This window comes from Ictalurus furcatus, chromosome 14 (assembly GCF_023375685.1).
Source record: "Ictalurus furcatus strain D&B chromosome 14, Billie_1.0, whole genome shotgun sequence".
Classification (NCBI taxonomy): domain Eukaryota; kingdom Metazoa; phylum Chordata; class Actinopteri; order Siluriformes; family Ictaluridae; genus Ictalurus; species Ictalurus furcatus.
Window position 1 is genome coordinate 28,569,047 of NC_071268.1, and position 7,121 is coordinate 28,576,167.

The window sequence follows — 7,121 nt, forward strand, 5'->3', positions numbered from 1 at the left end:
AATATACTCCTACACCCCAAAATCCAGACAGTACACTTGAAACAATTTTAGGTTTGTCAAATTATCATCGCAAAACATGAACATTGCTTTGTATATTGCAGCTGTCAGGGATTTCCCCCGAGTACATGCATAAGCAGCATTCACTTCTGCGTTCATATGGCTTTGTTTACGGTACAACATGTTCCCTTTCAAAGGGAACTCAACGTTGTGTGAGCTCTACGCTGTGGGAAGCGCCCTCACGCATGACCGGTATCTGAAGCTTGTGTAACATCATGCCGTGATCAGGTGACGTGTCAATTAAGCGTGACACATGACATAAAAACGGCACCTGTGAACCTCACCTTCAGCATTATTATCTTCAGGGAGACTGCATGTCGGTCGTCTGTGTAGTGCTCGCAAAAAGACTCTTCAATTCCTCTCGATCTTTTAAAAAAAACAAAGAAAAATCTCTTTACGTTTCTGTTCCTTTAAAAAAAGAGAGAGGGAAAAGTATGAGTGAGAGAGAATTCAGGAAGTGTGTCACGCCTTTCATCATAGTGGAGGACACACTTTCTGTGTGAAGTGTCTAGGGATGGAGCACTCCAGGGCAGCCCTTGAGAGGTCTGACAGTGCGCATTGTGAACGACTTACAATGTCGAGTTTCAGCAACACTGGGTACATGGTTATTTTCTCAAAAACTGTTCAGTTCAGAAAAAAGTCTTGATAGAATAATACTCAAGAAGACGGTGGATGAGAGAAGCAAAAATCATGTTTATTGTCCAATAACAGTAGCCAACATGAGATCAATTAATTGAGATGTCCCAGAATGATCTGATCTATTTAAATAGTTTTCCGAGGCACCTTTTCTATTTTTTTCCTTTTTCCTTTCTGGAGATTCCCATTATATTTTGTTTATGTTTTTTTCTCAATTTCCCTTATATTCTGTTCTAGCTGTTTTAAATTCCAATTAGGTTCAATTTTCAGCTGCTTGAACTCTCATTATTTCCTGTCTCATTCCACCCGGCATGTAAAAAAATTCCCTTGGCCAAGTTTGGCATTTCCCTGTATGTCGAGCTGTGTGGATCTAAACGTGCTGTCTCTCTTGATATTTTTAATTACTCTACTATGGGTGAGTTTTTTCCCTCATTATTAAGTCTTTATTTAATAGAGTATATAATTTAAAACCTATTGTGCTTATTGCAATGTGTCTAACCATGTTTGTTCGTGTTAGTTTGCTTGTACTTCTGTTATACTTTATACTGTGTTCCTTATTTGTTTGTTTTCTTCTCTCTCTCTCTCTCTTTTTCTTTCTTTCTTTCTTTCTTTCTCACAGCCGCCCATCTGGTTAATTTGTCAAGTCTGGATCAATACCTTTGTCATCAGCTGGCTCACTTAGCAGTAGATCTAACTGCCTTACTGGAGCAACTCTGCTCCTCTTCAATGGAGGTATTTCCTCCTACACTGTTATCTCCTATCCTGCCAACGGTGGCCGTTTCTGATGTTTCTACTCAGACTGAGGCTAATTTTACTTCCCCTATTGAAGGCCCATTTGTTCTGTCATCTGATGAAGACTTGACCTCTGTGCCTGCTCACAGCTCTGGCTATCCTAGCTTCAATCCTGGATATATTAGCCCAGATAGTTGAACTAGCTGGACTAACAGTCCAACTGACTACAGCTCTACCAGTCCTATCTAATAATCAATAAACTATGTGTGTGTTCCTTATTCTGGACTTGTGTGTTCATTTGTCTACAAATTAATTCCCACAATAATTAGGCAGCTCTGCTCGCAGCTCGCTCTCTTCTCGGCCGAAGGGAGTTGGGTTTCAGAGCCTCACGGATCTGGGCCAGCTATTGCCAAGGCAGCCAGCCGGCACAGGTCCCGGGGATCTTGTATGGATCTGGAAGAGGAGTGGGAGACGAGCGCTGCTCTATCTCTTGCTCTGTATTCCAGATCCGTCTCTATGCCGAATTTTGGAGCTTGAGTTGCGACTCCTTCTTCTGCTATGGAAAGCCAAATAAAACCCTCTCTGATTCCGAGGAACCAGAAGTGGGTGCCATTGCACCAAAAACAGAAATCAGCTCTCAAGAATATAAAGAGCTGCTTGAAGTTATTACTAAGGCAGTTGAAAAACTAAATCTAGACTGAGCGCTTTCTCCCCAGTGAAAATAAATGTCCTTCACACTGCAGAAAACTCCCCTTTTTCCAGAAGTGCATTATGAAATATTGCGCTTCTGGGGAAAACCATACACTAGCCATATTTATAACTCCACTACATGAGACAATTTGGCCATCATGGGGAATGAACAGCATGGCTATTTAGCTATGCCGAAGGTGGATGAGGCGCTTGTGAGCCACCTCTCTCCATCAACGGCAGGTAATTTAGTGGGCCAGCTTTGCCATCCAAGCCATGTAAGGCCACCTCAGTGTTGGTAGGCAAGGCCTATGTGGCATTTGGTCTCGCTTGTGGGTCACTGCATACAATGGCAGTGTTGCAGGCTTACCAATCAGACCTGCTGAGGGAGCTCAACATACAGCAGCATTTAGCCTGTGTCAATTTCGTGTCAATTTCCAGCGCTAGTGCGAGGGAGGCACAGAAGGCAAGTGTGGTAGCCTGCCTCCCCCCGCGGAGAGCCAAGGGGACCTGGTGGCCACAGTTGCACCCTGCTAATAGGCCTGATCTGAGAATAATTAAAAAGGCCAAAGAAGAAGTGGTCCTGAGGGGCTGCGATGGGACGTATCAGGGAAGTGATGTTGTTAGGGCAGTTAACCCCCAGTACTATTACAGGCCCTCCCCTTGCCAAGGCTGTCCCAAGTTTTCAGTCTTCTCTGGTCAGCGAGCTGTCACAGGGCATTAACGTCGCTAAAAGACCATCTGGTAGCATGGAAACTACTGCCAAATGTGTCTCTATGGGTTCTGTCTACCATAGAAAAGGGTTACCAGGTCCAGTTCAGAGCTCCCCCCCCCCACCCCCCGTTCAGAGGTGTGCTGACCACAGTAGTCAACACAGAGGAGAGCCCAAAGTTAGTGCAGGAAGTACGTTCCCTCTTGGACAAAGGGGTCATAGAACATGTACCCTGTTCCCTGAGGGAGGGAGGTTTTTACAGTTTTATTTCCTGGTCCTCAAAAAAGATGGGAGTATGCGCCCAATTTTAGATCTGCGCCATCTGAACCGTACTCTTCGAACATTCAGGTACAAGATGCTGATACTCAAACTTATCATTCCAAAGATTGAGTTCAAGGTCTGGTTTGTGATGATAGATCTAAAAGACGCATATTTCCACATAAAAATTTTACACCATCACAGGAAGTTCCTGAGGTTCGTGTTTGGAGGCAATGTGTACCAATATCGGGTGCTTCCCTTTGGGCTAGTTTTATCCCCTCACACCTTAACAAAGTGCATGGATGCCATTCTGGCTCCATTGCGACTCGAGGCCATCCATGTACTAAACTACCTGGATGGTTAATTCTAGCTCGATCCAGGGAACTGGCAGTTCAACCTCGATATGTTGTTCTTACCCAAATGAAGAGCTTGGGGCTCAGGTTGAACCTCAAGATAAGTATGCATATGCTTATTTGTGCTCAATATTCAAAACGTTTCATACTGCTGTGCTCATATAAACCATATATGTTCTCCATTCTTACCTGTTTCCTAAAAATCCTTACAGCACATGGTGTTTGCAGCCCAGTGAGATCATTTTAAACAAGCTAGTGCTTTTTCCTAAGTGTGTGAGTTAACACTCCAGTACTTCATTATGTAGAAAAGGTGGGCAATTTGAAACTGTAATCTTTACAGAGGAGGTAAACAGAGAGAAAACATACCAACATGTCATTAATAACAATTCCGTTCTCTATCAGGCGAGTGACAAAATGTCATTCCTTTAGGAACAGCACTACTTCTGCTTTACTCATGCAGCAAGAAGCACATCTCAGTACATCTTCCAACACGTTTCTTTCTCTCCACTTTGAAAGCTTCCATGCAGAACATGCAAAGCACTGCTTCCCCAAATTCAACAACTTTGATGCATCAGAGTCTGATTGGCTCTTGTCTTCTTTGGGAATTTCCAGTTGACCATAGGGTCATCCATTGAGATTTGCAGGAGCTTCTTGGGATCAAGTGGTGAGAAGGTTTTCTTAATTTTCTCCAAACGCTTCTCTGCTTGAGTGTGTCCCATAAACTGTGACTCAAAATAGCGAACAGCTACTTTCTCTTCACGATGAATCACAGTAACAGACAATAATATCCATCTGTTCCATCTGTGTCACTTTATTCAAGCATTAATCAAATAACATTACATAGCATTGTGCCTTCCTAACATCTCTGATTAACTCCTCTTTGAAATATGGGCACAGGCCAAAGAATAAAAGGTAAGTAGATTTTGTTGCACCACATGAAAACAGTTATATCACTGTCTGGGAACATTTGACTAAAAATGACTGACAAATCACAGCTGGAGTTGAATGAGTAGGGTGACCTGACCATTTTGATCATGGGCGTAACCACGCATTTTTGGGGGGTCGTGTCCCCGCCAATGTTGAGGGAATACCAATCTGTCCCCCAATATACCAATATAAAGTACAAAATATTTTCTATATGTCCCCCTTTAATGAACCCTGCCAACGGATCTGTCTTTTTTTCATCTATTCTCTTTATTTCTGTGTAGTCCTTTTTAATATATTTCCGTTTGTTAAGGAAAATAGGTGTGTGCCCCCCTCCAATTGTACACTTGGTTGCACCCATAATCAACGCAAGTTCGTTGATATATTTTAGCAACTCAGTCTGTAAGAAATGAAGACAGCAGCCAAGCGTAGGAAAGTGTAGCAGAGCATACAAGCTTTTTTTCAGACAGTAAGAAACTAGATACCTAAATAGTAGGTAACCTTAGCTTAGTATAGAAGGCATCATACCATGGCTTGGTTGTTCTTAAGAACGTCAATTAACTTTTGATATTTGCACACCCACGAAGTAGGCTAGGCTAGCGTCTGTTCCAGTTTTTGACCATCAACATTACATTCACTTGCAGATCCTCCCGCCGAGTTCATTGTGAACCCTCACGTTGTGACCGACTGTTATAAATGCGAGCGAAAGTGAGGAAAGTTGCACAGCATTTCGTTCCTTTACACTACATTTGGCCAAAGGACAACTAAGTGATTTTACAAATATAAGGCTCAGCATAATGCTGAGATGTGCTAGCTTGGCAACGAGAGACATGGAACTAACATCTGAGTTGTGGCCTTATTGTAGTCATCCATTCAGAACTAGTTATGCCGGTTTGTCTTTAGAATTAAGAAAAGAAAACTCCAGTACTCTTTACATAGCTAACGTTTCAGGTTAGCACTATATATTGTTGTACACTTTGTACACTTATTACATAGCAAGCTAAACAGCATGATGACATTAACATAATAAATGACACCAGTTACACAAACACAATATTCAGTTTATCAAATTAAAATGATCATATAAGTCAGGCATTGCTTTTCTGGGAAAATAATGGTACCTGGTCACAATGCAGGCAGCACAGCATTGCTTGGAAGCATCAGTGGGGCAATTGTCCATACATCCATCTTCTATACCGCTTATCCTTCCTTCACAGGGAAACCTGGAGCCTATCCCAGGGAGCATCAGACACAAGGACAGGGTGCCAATCCATCACAGGGCACACTCACACACATTCATACACTATGGACACTTCAGCCAGTCAGCCTACCATGCATGTCTTTGGACTGGGGGAGGAAACCCCTGCAGCACAGGGAGAACATGCAAATTCCGCACACACCCGGTTTCCACACACACATTCCACGGTGGGAATCGAACCCCTGACCCTGGAGGTGTGAGGCAAACATGCTAACCACTAAGCCACCATTTAAAAGGCGTGATTGTGTGTTTAAATGTTAGCGTGTGTGGTTTGCCTGCATACATCTTAGCTCACCTTTACTTAGTGTGGTAGGTTTCATGGTAGGTTATGGATCAGAGAATATATCTGCCCACAGGACGTCCACAGCACCCCACAAATTCCCCATGCTTTGGGAGCTTCTATCACTCAGAAATCACGTGAATTCAAACGGTAACTGTAATCCTAAAACTATGTTCTAAATATGCGAATTTTCAGTATCAAGCTTTGGATGTTGAGGGGGGGGTGCTTGGACCCCCCCAATGTCCATACCATGGTTACGCCCTTGATTTTGATTACCCAACAAATCTCATCTTCAAGCACATCTTGGCTTCAAATGAACTTTGACAGTCTTCAGCTCCCTTGTGGGAGTGAGTATGTTGCCTCTTCATTTGTACTGGACACTTGAAAAGCTGTGCTTCCCTGACTGCCACTTTCCACATCTACAGTGGTTGCTTGTAGGTCTTTGTTAGATTGTCTGCAAATTTCCTGTCCTCTGTCTTCAGAAGTCAGTCCCCTGAGAAAATGTGTCATTTTTGTCTCCTTTTTCATTTGGGTAGCAACTTTTACATGGTCCTGTCCTCGTTCATGACTCTTGAGTGCTGAGAGACCCATGTTACCTACATCAAAGGATTTCTTGCAAAACTTGCAATATGCCCTTGCACATCTCCTGATACTTCTTCTAGCCAGTTCAGGAACTGGGGATCTTCTTTCCTTTCCTTCTTAAACTTGCACCGGCTCCCTGAAATTTGTATTGCTTATTTCTGTCATTTAAGATCAGAAGTGTTAGAGATGGAATGGTAGGGTAGGAATAGCCTTTACACGTTCTATTATCTTTATTTTTATCACCATTTCTTTTTACATCCATCCTTGTTCTATTTTTGTATTGTTGACAGTATTCAGTCATTGTACTTCATTGTCTTTTCTTTTTTGGAAAGCACACATTCTATATTTATTTTAAATCATGTTATATATTCATATTATATTAACAAGCTATTTAATAAAATGATACCAACAATCAAGTTCAAGTTCAAGGTCAAGTGGTTTTATTGTCGTTTCTGCCATATATAGCTGGGCCACATTTTATTATGTTACAGCCTTATTCCAAAATGGATTAGATTAATTATTTTCCTCAAAATTCTACAAACAATACACCATAATGACAACGTGAAAGAAGTTTTTTTGAAATCTTTGCAAATTTATTAAAAATAAACAACAAAAAAAGCACATGTACATAAGTATTCACAG